The sequence below is a fragment of the Lolium rigidum genome, chromosome 7, assembly GCF_022539505.1.
Source record: "Lolium rigidum isolate FL_2022 chromosome 7, APGP_CSIRO_Lrig_0.1, whole genome shotgun sequence".
NCBI classification, from domain to species: domain Eukaryota; kingdom Viridiplantae; phylum Streptophyta; class Magnoliopsida; order Poales; family Poaceae; genus Lolium; species Lolium rigidum.
Window position 1 is genome coordinate 130,293,369 of NC_061514.1, and position 15,298 is coordinate 130,308,666.

At 38.9% G+C, this 15,298-nt stretch overlaps 1 long non-coding RNA gene across 5 annotated transcripts; it reads left to right on the forward strand.

The window, feature by feature from the left end:
• The first annotated feature begins 9,484 nt into the window (after window positions 1-9,484).
• Window positions 9,485-15,057, forward strand: LOC124674305. 5 transcript variants are annotated; one of them, XR_006992971.1, is made up of 4 exons: window positions 9,485-10,104; window positions 11,312-11,452; window positions 12,072-12,202; window positions 12,884-15,057. It is a non-coding gene; the product is annotated as an uncharacterized LOC124674305 (long non-coding RNA). The 5 variants fall into 5 exon arrangements; XR_006992974.1 differs by lacking the exon at window positions 9,485-10,104 and having other exon boundaries at window positions 10,972-11,452; window positions 12,884-14,672; window positions 14,777-15,057; XR_006992973.1 differs by lacking the exon at window positions 9,485-10,104 and having other exon boundaries at window positions 10,972-11,452; window positions 12,884-14,036; window positions 14,777-15,057.
• Window positions 15,058-15,298: the final 241 nt, after the last annotated feature.

Below are 15,298 nucleotides of genomic sequence, written 5' to 3' on the forward strand. Positions count from 1 at the left end.
AATTCCGAAAGCAGTCTTTACCTCTAATTTAGAGGGAAAGAAGAGTTTGGTATTCCTCCAATGTCTAAACGCCTACTACTCTTATATCCTCACATCTTCCTTTTACAGTTCTATCACATAGTCCTATTTTACTAATGGGTATGTTTTTTTGGTATTAACACTAAGACAATTGTGTCTGTGCGAGGAAAGGAGGAGGAAGGAGCACCTAAGAATGATGGAAATGGGAGGTAACAGGAAACACTGAGAGACCACTTCTGGTTCTGGTGGTGTGGATGGATAGCTCAGGAGTTCCTCCATGTTCCCACTACCACTACTCTTAGAGTACCTAATTATTCCTATTCCTAACTCATGTTGAGGGCCTATGGTTCAAAAGTTTTAGTTTAAGAAGGTTGGATGGTTGATGATCCCTTATGTCCTCTTATGAAGTGCTCTAGAGTAGGCTAAACAGAATCCGGTGAGTGAACACCTGCATCGTGCACCACTGCATACCAGTCAATCAACGGGCCATGGGGACTCTATTGCTAACATGGGACAAATGTAGGGAGGTGGTGTTTTGGTTCATAGGTGCATATGAACCTATTATAAAAAAATAAAAATGTTTAAAAAATCTGAAATAAAATTTTGGTGAAATAAAATTCTATATTCGTACACAAGTTTTCGCGGGAAAACAACATTTTATATGTCTTGTATAAAAAACACACAAAAATTCTTGTATATAGTCATGTTGGAGCATCAAAATTTATCTTTTTTCACACGGGACACAAAAAAATTCTTTTTCCCGAAAACTTGTGTGCGAACATAGAATGTCTAAATCTACATGCAAAATTTTAGTTTAATTTTTTGACATTTTAAAATGCATTTATACATAACAAGTTCATATGCACCAGTGAGCCGAGTTGGATTTCCCCAACTGTAGATAGAAGATCGGGATACCTATTCTCATGCTTATCTGCGAAAAAGAAAGATTTGTCCCTAATAATGAACGTGCAATTAATGAAGGTGAAAAGGAAAACAAAGCATGCATTCAATTGTTGTTTTCAATGAGATATAGGTGGAGGAAAATAGAATAGTGCATTTGATGGAAGATCACCAGAGCAAACCAAATAAGATTTCACAGTCAAAAAAGGCCTGCCCCGAAATACATGAACGTTAAAAATTTACAATATGATCCATTTAACCCATCAATATTTGAGATTTCATAGGAGCAAAATATAAGTATGCTTAACTGATCTGCACTTTGTTCCTGTAGGAGCTGATGAAGTTCCTTGTGTGGAGTCCAAACTAATGATTTTACTTGCTTTGCAACTTGCAGTCTATACTTTACACATCCAACTTCTCGGCAGGTAGATGAGTTAAGACCTAGCCTAGCTACCTCAAATGATGCAATGAAGTAAGTGCACAATTATATGTCCTGTTCTCTTAATTGTTTTAGATGTCCACATATTTTGACTGTATTTGTATAGATTTTTTGTATTTTATACATGTGAGAATTAATGTTTTTGAAGGTATAACACATAGTTTACAGCATTTGTATATTAGTAAATGCATCGAAGCTTTTAAGGGCTGGAGGTATCCAATAATTCTGAAAAAACACATGGTTTATTGTTGTCTTATTGTCTCATATGATATGCTGATAAATGAAACATGATCTGCAATACATGCACTTGTAGTGAGAGTGACATTCATCTATAATATTTCTTTCATACTAAAGTTCCTGAATCAATATTTACTGGTCGGTCTACATAAAAATAATTCCAAGCTAGTAACTAGTTATAATTTTACATCTTACTGCAGTTCCACTAAGCTTTACCAATTTTCTTCTTCTCAAAGTATCCATCTAATTTTTGACCTGAGCTTAGAACTGGATAAGACCATTTTTGGAGGCCTCAATTCCTATCTTGGTATATTAACCTGTGGCTATCTTCATTTGAGAATGTACCCTATACAATTAAAATCCCACGCAGGTGGAGGCCAATGGTGAAGATGCTAATGATGGCTTTGAACGTTATGTTAGTTAAATGTTAAGGAAAAATAACTGTGGTCTTCAGATAAGAAATCGTCCAAAGGTTTTTATTCATTTCACTGACATACTTTGAGGCGGATTCATACACTATATATGGAACCTGCAATGAACAAGAATTAGACCCACTACCAAATTCCCAGTTCCCTTATATGAGTTGGTTAGGCCTTATGCTTGGACGGCTGGAATGTTGAATTGCTAAAATTTCTAGTGACAACCTCCAGTGATACACTCCATGCTAATGGGGCTGCAAAGATATCGTAAAACCAATGATGACATACTTTTTTTGAACAAGGTGAGGCACCGGAGGCGCCAATTTCATTTCAGCTCATAAGCAGGTTACATCGTGTAATACAATGCCCTGTAAGTTTGAATTTTGAAGAGCTAGAGCTATAGGGCACAAACTGTTTACATGAGCTGAAGAAATGCATCTGAAGATAGGCCCAGAATGAGTGTTTCTAATAGCCTGTTGTGAGCAGTTATGAGCTACCTTATTTAAATCTCTGCTAATGTGGTAGATCGTCACCTGTAGCATCTGAGAAACTTGTTTGAAGTCTGCCACAAGACCGCGAATCTCCCATAGCACCTGCGGATCAACTATTGAGTTTGTTGCAGCAGCTTTAGCTAGAGTGAGGTTGTCAGTAAGAAATGTTGGTTGGTGAAGCTTCAGTGCAACAACAATATTTGCCGTTAGGAGTAATGCCCAAGCCTCTGCCTGCAGGGAAGATGGAGCCAACGTTGTAGAAGCTTGAACTAAGATTTTAGTAGTATGTTGGCCTTCCTGGAAGTCGCATGAAATCCCTATTCCTGTTCTTGCACTTCCGGTAGCTCCAGGTGATTTCCCTGGTTTCCATGCCGCATCAGAGTAGATCTTAGGCCCCGTAATTGCTTGGTTTGTTCTGATTGTGCTTCCAGGCTGATGAGAGGTACCAATAGTAGCATGTTGAACCTACAAAGAAGGGGCAAAGGATTGCACTGCCTGGAGATTTTCCTTGACCTGCATGTAGGAAAAATCAAGGGCATCGACCATCTCTAAATTTTGTTTAATGGCCTTAGCCATCTGTTGAATTTGATGCGGTGCTCCTGGTTTCCTGCCAAACAAATTATCGTTCCTCGATTTTCCAAATACACCACATAAAAGCTAATATATTTGGCAATGAGGCATGAGGATGATTCATGTTTAAAAGATTCAGAACAATTTGCGTGAGGGAGTTGCAACCACCTACAAGATTTTCGGAACGAATGAACCATGGGGCGCTGAACCAAGAAACTCTAGAAAAGTGACAGGTAAAGAACAAGTGGATTTCATCTTCTTCCAAACCACACCTAGAACAAAGTTTGCTGATATGAACATAATATTTAGCTGCACGTGCTCCTATTGGCATGGCTTTTCGTAGGAATTTCCATCCAAAAGTACGAATCCTCGGAGTTATTTCCGTGTTTTTCCAAATCTGGTTGAGTAGTTGTACAGTGGTTGGATGCACTAGTCTTGGCGCTAGCTCGCCTACTTCTTGTAATCTTTGAATACAAGCACGATATGCACTTTTTTATTACATTTACCTGATGGAGTCAATTTCCAGCAAAGAATGTCCTTGTCCTATGAGTGGATGATAGTTGTGTTTTTTATGTTAGTTGCCATTGGCTGTTGGAAGAGTGTATCAATCAGTTGACTGTTCCAAGCTTGGTGATCCGAGATCCAACGGTCCCTCACTTGGGCTGGATAGGTATATTCATCCGGCTGAATGATAAGAGATTCATATATGTGGAACCAATCTTGACACCAAGGGGTACTCTAGATGGAGGTTTGGCCTTGGGTGATCTGATAGAAGGAGTTGACTTTAAGTATAGGAAAGATTTTGATGGTAGAAACCCAGAAAGCTGATTTGGGGACATTGGGATTTGGGCTCCAAATGGAGAGTCCGGAAAATACTTGGATTTTAAAACAGCATGTAGGAGTTCATTTGGTTAGTCAGCTATTCTCCAAGCTGCCATAAGGATAAGAGCTTGATTCATGGATTGGATGTTCCGAATACCTAGCCCTCCTTCATTTTTCGGCACGCAAATGTCTTTCCAAGCTCTTAAACAAAGGGCTTTTGAATTTGTTTCTTCTCGCACTCCAGTCCACCAGAAGTTCCTGATTATGGCAGCGAGCTTAGCTACGAATTTTTTGGTGAAAATGATATTGGACATGTAATAGACCGGAATCGAGGCAAAAACAGATTTAATAAGTTCGAGTCTCGCAGCATGAGAGAGCTTATCTGCTTTGTAGGTACTGAGTTTGGTTCTGAACTTGTCAAAAACAAAGTTGTAGGCTGAGGTTCTATCTTTTCCAGGCAAGATGAGAGGGTGTCCTAGATGGATAAAGTTGAAATCAATACTTGGTACCTAGAAAATCTGCTGGATGAAAAGGATATTGGCTGGAGTTGTTTGTTTGCTGAAAATGATTCCTGATTTTGACCAATTGGGAGTTTGTCCTGATCTCACGCAGAAATCTTGTAGAATAGCCTTTATGTGAGTTTCTTCCTGCACCGCTGCCTACCCACATACGAGAAGATCATCTGCAAAAAGAAGGGAATGGATTGGAGGGCAATTTGGCCCAAAAGTTATTCCTGCAAGAGAGTTAGCTAACATATCTTCTTGAAGTGCAAGTGACAATTCATTTATTGCAAGAACAAATAAATAAGGAGACAGAGGACATCCCTGTCTGATACCCCTGTTGCCTCTGAATTTTGCAAACGGCTGGCCGTTAATGATAATGGAAAAGGTAGGCGAAGAAACACATGAGTGGACCAAATTTATGAAATGAGCATGCATTCCTTTACGTCTAAGGGCAGCAACTATGAAATTTCATTCAAGTCGATCGAAAGCTTTTGCAAGATCTATCTTAAGCATGAAAACTTGATTCTTCCAGGATTTGAGGGCAAAAGAATGAGTAACTTCCTGAGCAATAATTATGTTGTTGCTGATGCGTCTACCCTCAATAAAATCTTGCTGAGAAGGATGAATATAGCTAGTCTGGCAAGTGAGGTTTAATTCTATTTTCTAGGCATTTAGCAATGAGCTTATAAATGACGTTACACAAACTAATGGGTCTATAATCTGTAGGAACTAGAGGAACAAGTTTTTTGGGGATTAAAGCAATGTGAGTGTCATTAATATGGGTTGGCATAATACCTATTTGGAAGAAGTTTCTTACCAATTGCACAACATCTTGTCGTATCCATCCCCATGTTGCAATCTAGAACTCTACATTGAATCCATCTGGCCCCGGTGATGCATTCCTCTTCATGTCTTTGAGCGTTTCACAAATTTCTTGTTCATCTGGTATTGAATATGTGTAATCCTGGTTTCCTTGGGGAATTTGTGTGTGCATAAAGGGCCTACCATTGTTAGCATTTGGAGAAGCAAATATGGATCTGAAATAATTGACAAATGTATTGCTAATCCGACCTGGCATGAATTGCAAAACATCATTTTCATCTTTAATGGAAGCAATGGCATTTCTTCTCCGTCGTTTGACAATGGCATGATGAAAAAAGGTAGTATTCCTGTCCCCATCCTTAACCCACTGCTTTTTTGCTCTCTGGACATAATTGTCAATGTTTGTTCATACCTTGTAACTAGTGAAGCTTCTAGCGAGTGGTTCTGATTTTTCACCTGCTGCATTTGAATTTGCTTTATCTGCTCCTCTAAGTTGTTGAGCTCCACTTACAATGGTTTCTTCTTTTTACACCAAATTTTGAGGGCGCCTGCAAGATGATTAGTTCTGGCCAAAAAGTTTTTTTTGTCGTAGAGATCCAAGCCGCTTGAGCATTAGTTTGGAAATCTTGCTCCTTTAGCCACCAGTTCTCAAATTTAAAAGACCGCTTAGTACGGTGAATAGGACCATCCGTTGATAATAAAATTGCAGCATGATCACTTAGCTTATGTATAATTGGCATGTTATAAACATTTGAAACAGGATGAGACACACACCACTCAGAATTAACCAAGCATCTATCTAATCTCTCGTAAATGGGTTTGGAGGAAAAACGCTTGTTAGTCCAAGTATAAGCCGGTCCACTAAAACCCAAATCAAAAAAACCACAATGTTTCACAAGAGATCGAAAAGCATTCGTAGGAGCACGATTTATATTAGGGGAATTTTTGTCCATATCATACATAATTTCATTCATATCCCCGATACATAGCATTGTCATACACAAAAGCTGCCACTTGATCCCAAATTATATTATTTTGGTGATGGTAAGGGTCACCATAGATACAAACAAGACCAAACTTTTGATTAGTACTAGTATTAACAACTATCGCTAAAATTACATGGAAACTAGCACTATGAACAAGAAGCTGCAGATCGTCATTCCACATTAGCCATAACCCACCCGAGCGACGACGGGAGGGAACAACAACAACATCATCCATATTAAATCTAGTAACTAGATCAGAAGATTTTACCTTGGAAGATTTAATTTCAGAAACAAAAATGACCTGAGGTTTCGCCGAGTAGATCATCCACGCAAGATGGGTCATCATCTCACTAGCAAGATTCTTGCCCATACCTTGGCAATTCCATCCAAGGGCTTTCATGGCGTCTATGACACCAACACCACTGTCCAAAAAGATTCTTGATTTGAGGTATGGACTATCGACTCTTTCCTTGCAAAAAAAAAATGATTTCGAGAGAGGGTCTCCTGAATCGGCAACTGGACTGAGTAATGTCTTCGGGGGAAGTAAAATCACTCCCCTTATTCTTCCTTCCAGCTGAGCTACGAGATGTCAAAGCAGCGCCTACGGGTTGACAAGATCCATATGTGGAGCAGCAGGGCCTGGAAAGGTTGATTCGAGGCGGGAACTTCCAGAATCGAGAGAGGAGAGATTGGAGCTAGAAGATCAGCTCCTTCCAAGAGGTAGCGAGATTTGGGAATTTTAGACTAGACTAGACTAGAGAAAGAAAGAAAGGAAGCTAGGGGGTTTGATTAGTGGGGTAAAAGAGTAGATCGTGGATACAGAGGTGGTGCATAGAGAAGAATCAAAAGGCTTCAGATCTGTGGATTAATTGGTAGAACGGAACAGAGGAAAGAGAAATCGGCATATCGCCATGCAAGTCGCCAGTCGCCATACGGCTCTCCGCTCTTGTGAATGTTCTGCAAAAACTCGTGTACACGTCCGATGATGACATACTGATGCACTACTTACATCCAAAACTCCAAATAGGTAACGGTTTATGTAAGATTCTCTTCAGGATTTTGGACTGAGTTACCTAGATCTATTTCGTCATGTACTAATTTAAGTAAGGTTAATGTAAATTAGAGTTGATCTAAATTGGCAGAAAAATCTACAAATTACTTTGGTTCGCAATAAGAAAACTTAGACAGACTAAAATTCGATTTGTTGATATTCTTTAAATTACTAACTAAAAATTCACTGTTTTGTTTTAGTAAAGTAAAATAAATAACAACCTCTAAATCTAGAACAAAATAAATTATCCTTTTCTCTATGTTCACATGACTACTGATTGTATATTGTATTATGTTTCCTCTACTCAGTTCACCCTCAAAGCCTCACCATCTAAGAAAATGTTTTGGTTGGTAAAATAATGCGCAAGCCAAACGGAAGAGGAAGGAGCATCTGAGAACAATAGGCATGGGAGGCATCGGGAAACACATGGGAAACAAAACTCAGCACCTAGTCCTAGGGGCAAAGAATAGTTTTAGCTTTCCTCCATGTTCCCATGCCTAATGCTCTCAGACCCTCTTTTCTTCCCCTTCCCAACTCACTCCCAACAGGTCATCATATAAATTTATTCGTTTAAAGTTTATGGTCCCCCCCCCCTAAATTAACTATTCAAGTCAGAAGGAATAGGTAGGGGTACTAAGAACGATAGGAATAGGAGGCATCGGAAAAACACAAAGCAAATATTTACCCCCAATACTGGAGGACACATTGAGCTCTAGGTTTTCCTCCATGTTCCTATTCCCACAAATCTTAAATACACTCTTTCTTTTTCTTCTCGACTCATTGTCCATCCCTTAAAATCATATTGTTGAACAATGCATATGATGTTCCAAGCTATATAGAGGCTTAGAGTGCATTGCTCTATGCTTCACCGAACCATGTGAAGAAAGCAACACAAATGAACCCACCATACATTGCACCATAGGACTTAAGAGTACTCAATGACACATGACAGTGGGTCCATGTAATAGTAAATGTAAAGGGTTTAACCCCGTCTTTTGCATTTATAGGGAAAAAGCAAATCCATCATTCTCTTAATATCTTATTGAGAGTGAAGACAAATGATATAGAAGATGTCATTATCACATAAGCCATGACCTATTCATGAACTTTGGGCATAGTTGTTTGAGAAGCATTTCACTATTCATGACTTTGTTCACTTGTGAATCAAGTGTCAATCTCTCATGTATTTTAAACCTCCATGGACCACAGAGTAGCACAATTAATTAACACTCCCTGCCATTCTATAGAAGTTATTTTAAAAGTCAAACTATGTGAAGTTTGATCATACTTATAAAAAAGTATCGATCGCTATAGTGTCAAATTAATCATATTATATTTGTCATTTAATCTATTTTCATTGTATATCTATAGAATATTACAAAAGTTGATAGTTTTTTCTATAGATTTGGTCAAACTTTACATTATTTAACTTTAAAAAAATATACGGCTTTTTAGACCCATTTTTTTACGTTTTTAAAAGATGATTCTTTTTAGACCCAATTTTTTAAAATTATTTTAGTTTTTTTTAGAAATTTAAATATTTTCAAAATGTGAACATTTTTCAAGTTGGAACAATTTTTAAATTGGAACAAATTTTAAATTGGAACAAATTTTAAATTAGAACAAAATTTAAATTGGAAAAAATATTTTTCAAAAAAATTATTTTTTTTATATGTGAACAATTTTCGAATTTGAACAATTTTTATACTTGAACAATTTTCGAATTTCAACAATTTTTATACTTGAACAATTTTTGCATTTGAACAATTTTATACTTGAACAATTTTCGAATTTGAAATTTTCTCGAATTTTTTTAGTTAGAACATTTTACATTCAAAAATATATGTAAATTTAAAAAATTAAATCTTAAAAACGAAAAAAGAAACAGAAATGAAAAAGAAACAGAAATGGAAAAAAAAACAGAACAAAAAAATGATTCAGAAAAAAAGCGGCCAACTGGCCCAACACCCGAACTGGGCCGGCCCGTACCGCGCGGGGGGTGTGCGGCGCGGTATGCGCCGACCTGGTCGGTGTATAGGAAATCAGTGATTTTATCCTTTTAAACGATTTTCCTAAAAATATGTAAATAGTGAAATGGGCCGTGCCCACGTGGCTGCTGGGTACAGGCCCATAGGCCCGCCCAACTTGGGTTGAGGTAAACCCCACCCCTGGACAAACGCTCTCTTTCTCTTCTAACTTTTTTTTTTCTCTGTCGTTCTTCTCTAGCTCTCGTCGCCGCTCCACCCGCTGACTCCACCGCGTCGCCGCTTACCCCGGCCAATCCCGGCCACTCCCGGCCCACTCCGCCGCCGGTGAGGTGGGGCTTTGGTCCGACTCGATCTGCCCTACAATCCTATCCAGCTGGACTTGGTCCCCACGGCTTCTCGTGCATGCCACCGACCCCGGAACCCTAAATGTCGCCGGCTGATTTCGCCGCCGCCGGTGTACTCCGGCCGACCGACGTGCTAGTTCCGCTCCGGCGCCACGTCGTGGTCGTCCTCCCCCGCGTGCTCCGCCTCGTACACCACCACTCGCGGCTCCAATTCGCTTCCCACGCGGAACCCTAACCCCGTCGCTCGGCATGGGCGCCGAGGACAACGCGGCCATTCCCGCGCGGCGTCCTGGAGGCCTACCTCGTCCTCCATAGCTCGAATCCCCACTGCTGCTTGCCTTTCGTCAGCCACGACTTATTCTCCAAGCGCTTGTTACTCCGTCTCGTGTACTTTAACCTCGACGTCCTCTGATCCGCCGCCTCGCGGTGATGCTGCTATGCTGCTCAGGTGGCGATGGCTGCTGCGGCTATGAGGAATACCTCCGGCTCCGGTGCTCCCATCGTGGCATCCTTGGTGAGCTACACCCTTCTCAACTCTGTCTTCAACCTTTTGCGATTCTAGGTTGTGCTGTGTGATGCTACTGTTTGGAGGATTTACTCATCCAAGCATCTGACGAAACTGACCACGCATTACACTGGAATTCAGCTATATCTTGTTTGATATGTTCTGTAGTTTGTTTTAGGTTCCAGATAGTTTTATTCATTTGATTTACTTCAAGTAAGCTGATCTAGAGCTTAAATAGACTAGATGACGTGGTCTTATGGGGAGTGCAATTTTCTATTTCTATTGGGACATACCAAAATGAACTTGCTCTGTCTGTCTAGTAATGAGTATTTTGCATTTATATAGCTCGTGCTTCAGCAAAATTGAACATGATTTGTACCATCTGGGTATAATAAAATTTAGTTACATCAATTCTCATGGGTAAGCATGCCAAAGGAAGTGGCTGTTAGTATGAAATCTGGGCTTCTTTTGTCTGCGTATGATAGTAGTTTATGAACATCATAGGCTTTCGAAATAGCAGTCTTGTTCTTTATGAACCGGTCAAGCCTAATTGTTTGTAAGCAGCTTATCGATAAGTATATGCATCCAGGATAGTAGTTTTGTTCTTTATGAATTTGTTGTCAACAAGGTTCTCGGCATTAAGTAATAGAAAGCATTATCCTGATTTATTTTTCTACTTTGTAGAAGCAATATAGTATGGTGGATTTATGTACTATGTATTTCTTGCTAAAGTCTGGTACTTAGGCTTCTGACCACATCAATATTATAGAAGGTAATCTCACTTTGTAATGTGTGCTTGTTTAGGCAATGTCCAGGTTGGTTCCCTTTTGTGTTTTTCCAGTAGAGTAGGAAGTTTTAGGGTGGTTTGGATTTTACGTTTCAATCGTCACTCCCAGTACAAGGATAACTTTTGCAGTAGTAGGTGCCAGCTTGCAGTAAATTAAACTATAGGAGGAAGCTCTCAAACTACAAACATAGACGCAAGTTAGTTTGCTCTGATTTAACATTAGCGCAGATCAGATTTAGCAGCTGTGGAAAAACATGTTACTTTATGCAGTATCCTCTAACAAAGCCTGGTGTGTTCGATTTTGTTTGTTGTTTTGCTTGAATGTATCTCTAACTAGTATCTGGTTTGAATATGATAGATGGAGTCAGCCATTACCTAGTAGTTTTAGTTTTCACCAAAGTTTGTTGCTAATGTTCTCAGTACATTCAGGATCAAGACCTAAACTATCTGAATTGGAGACAGAAAAACTGAAGATGAAACTTGTGCTTGAACAATATCGAGTGGATACTAAAGAACCAACATGTGACGATTAAGCGGCTTGAGGAGCAAAACTGCCAACTGGAACAATAGGTTTGTTCCAAGGTCACTCGATTTCCTGCTCTATTTTTTTAATCGTTCTTGTTGCTTGCACGAATGGTGTTGTCAGTGTCACAATTAAAAAATGTCAGCGCTTGAAACGAGAGTTCTTTGTAATGTGATCTCAAGCACACTACATGGAGTTATAGACTAATTATATCTTATATTTGCTATATGCATACTTGGTCGAGTATCATTGTGATTGTTCACTATCATCACTTCATCATTTTAATCCTCCTTTCTGAAATTTGACTATTAACTATCACCACACTTTTAGTTACCATGCTCCTGCATGGCAGATCCACGATGCTACTGCAGTGACCTAGAGATTACTATCACTATCATTTATTCCTGCCATGTAATACCAAGCAAGTAGCCGTAACTGAAATTGCTGGATTGAATAAATTGAGTACTATAATGGCAGGAATGGTTGGATGAGGTTCATTAGATGCTCTACGTAGTCAAATAGCTAGTTAGTGGATTACTTCGTTTCTGCAGTTGGTGCTAGGTGGAAAGTGGATTATATCAAGTTAATAGTTTCTAGTGTGACATGAGATACCTATGCATGTCCCTGTACTGTGATGTGACATAATCTAATACATCTGTATGTCAGGTTGTAGAGCTGGAAGAGCTGAGGGGACCTGCTTCTGAATCTATCTTAACCTTTTCATGGAAGTGAGGAAATGTTCAACGTATCTGTCTTAATGTTTTCATGGAAGCGAGGAAATGTTAACTGCGAATGCTGTAAGATCAGTCTGTCGCCCTCCCCTTCCTGTTATTTCCGCATTTCGTTTCATGCACAAGTGTTCTAGGAGAACAGTCGATTACGTAGTTGTATCTATACTTGTTCATGATATATATACCTGATTTTTTGATTGGTTAAATAGGGTCCTTGTAAGTGCATGATATATATACCTGATTTTTTGCCTATGATATATGTACTTTTTCTAAGTTTCTGCACAAGAGCTTTTGGCCGCTGCTGCATAATTCACTTGTGCGTTGAGTGTTTGATTTGAGAAGTGAGTGGGTGATATCAGTTTTGGCTGTCTACATATTTACTGGCCAGGTGGGAGTAATAAAATAATGATGTACAAGTCAGGGATGTGAGATCTTGATTCGAGTTCCACTGAGTACAGTACCGGATGTTTGGGATCGTTTCGTTCTATGTTATGTGCAAAACTTCGTGACGATAAATAATCTAGTTAATAGTTATATATGCCATACCATGCTGTATCCATGATTTAGCTTTGTTAGATTTTAAGCTGGAGGATAATTGTAACCAACGCTTAAAGTAATGGAGTTAAGAATGCAACTGAAAAAATAGCCGTTGTTATTCATATAAATTTTCAACATTGTTAAGCGACGCTGCATGAATTTCACATTTGCTGCTATTTCTAATCAGTGCTCTTTTATTTATAATTTCAGTCTATGATCTTCTGTCAAGATAAGGAGTGTTAAAAACAATGTCTAAGTCTGGTTGCCACACCCTATAAGGTATTCTCTCAACCCACTGACCATAGATAGAACAATTACATCCCTGTTGTGATTTGGTGTGGATTAATTATCTTATATTTCATATCTTCTAAAACAGATAGTTTCTTCTTAATTAAAAATATCTATGGTAGCCCTCATATTGTTTATATTCGTCTGGTTTTCGTTTGCTTCAAGAGTTTTTTTTTTGCGGAAGCTTAAAGAGTCATGTATATATGTTTGATCATATAATAGTGTTGGATCATATATTTAGTTCCAAATTGTAGGCTTCTTTGTTCAGTGTTCACTTTATCTTCATGTAGACAAGCTTGTTTCGCTGTGCGTGGTTGCAATTAGTATATCCTTAAAAAGAAGCTTCAAAAATTAAACTTGTGATAAGCCATGAAAAGTTTGTTAAGTCAAGCTCATTTGTACATTATATTTATGCGACCTCATAGGAGAATAGTGTTGTGGTTTTAGGTTTTTGCTTCTAGTCTCCTTTTAGTTTTGCCTTTGATGAGGGTATTGTAGAGTTCAAAATTTCAGTGACGGAAAATGCAGAGGTGCTACCTCAAAATCAGATGCCATGGCAACATTGTAGCCAGCCCACTTACACACTGCATGACAGAACTGATTGTAAAGTGCGCGTGCTTCTTAGTACGCTAGTAACCATGTGTTAGGCCCATCATTCACTAAGTCACTGTGACTTTTCGGTATTCTTCTTAGATGAACTGGGGCAATGCCTTTCTTTAGAGTAAAATTACTCGTTCCAGTAAACAATATAGATGTAATAGTTTATAGGTGGCGACCTGTACAACACTTGGTTTTTTCAGCAGCATCTGCATACTTGGTTGAGTATCATTGTGATTGTTCACTGTAATCACTTCTTCATCATTTTAATCCTCCTTTGTCAAATTTGATTATTTACATCAAAACTGAACCACACTTTTAATTACCATGCTCCTGCATGACGGATCCACGATGCTACTGTATGCATGTACAATGCTTTCTGGTACGGCTTTATTGCTCATGATGCTGTGCTGCAGCAACCGCCGTCTTCTGGCTACGCCCTACCTATTCAGATCCATCTATGGCCGTCGTTGTGACGGTATGCCCGCTTTTCTCCCTCTCTACCTTATTGCTCTCTGCCCCCACATTTCTCCATTTTTTCTCGCTAACCGACCCTTCTTGTACCCTCTGAATGTTGTTGTGTAGTGGTGCACACATGTTTAATGGGGATACAAGTAAACAGTGGAAATAGGGTTCAGTAGTGTGTCATATGACTTCTGAAACAATTTGATTTGACACATGTTTTGTTGCTCAGCATTCAACAGTTAATACTAGTCCATATGTTTATACCGTTATCTTCTGATTTTGTAGGGTTTAGAAATTTGACTAGTTTCTTCTCGTACCCCTGCATAAGTTGATATTCTTGTGCTTTAGTAACTTCTAGTATATATGCTTTACAACCAAGAACATCCTGTAAAATGTGAAACAGTTGTATGTATATTTTAACCAAGCACATCTCTATGGTGCACATGCTTTGACACTCCAGTTTACTTGAGTCAGGTCTTCTTCAGTAAGCAAGTCATAGCCTATTTGCATGACCATATTCATGAAAGTACATTGCTTAATTCTATTTGAACTTACTTCTTTCATTCTCCTGTCTTTTTTTCATATTCAGTGTTTTCTGGTAATCCTGCGTGAGAGTATTGTCACTTTCCATATTGACGGTATATACTATGTACGCACATTTTAGTTGATGCAGAAATTGTTACCTATGTACTGTGCCATAGTCAATTCGCTTTTATGCCATATATGTCTTTTGTCTTGCTTCCTTACATGCAGTGCGGTGGAAGATCGAGAAGTTGTAAAGCGATGGAGTACTGTGAGAAGTACCCTCACCATCGAGGGTGTCCTGGTTGCCTCTTACCTCTCTAGGTCTGTTCTCGATTGGTTTCACCGGAGTTTACATACTGTGACTGTTAGTGGAAATTGTAAGTTTATGTTAGTTGAAATTGTAAGTTTATTTTTTAACAGGAAGAATGTAGGTGACAAATTGTTTCTTGCACATTGAATTGCTACGTACTGAAATGAATTCCATGAATTCCAGATTCTTGTTTATGTTGGATGATGTGATTACTTCTGCATTATTGTTCACTGTGCTGGCTCTATTGGACTAGGTGCATTACTGTTTATATTGCCTCTAATTAGATTTTCTGGAACTTTTTCGAAGTGCCTCTAAATAGGGTTTTGTGGCATTTTTAGAGTTACCTCAAATTATCTTTTGGAGCATTTTTTGGGTTGCTTCTAATTGTGTTTAGGGGCACATCTTAAACTGCCCCTAAAAACATTTTGGGGCACATGTCA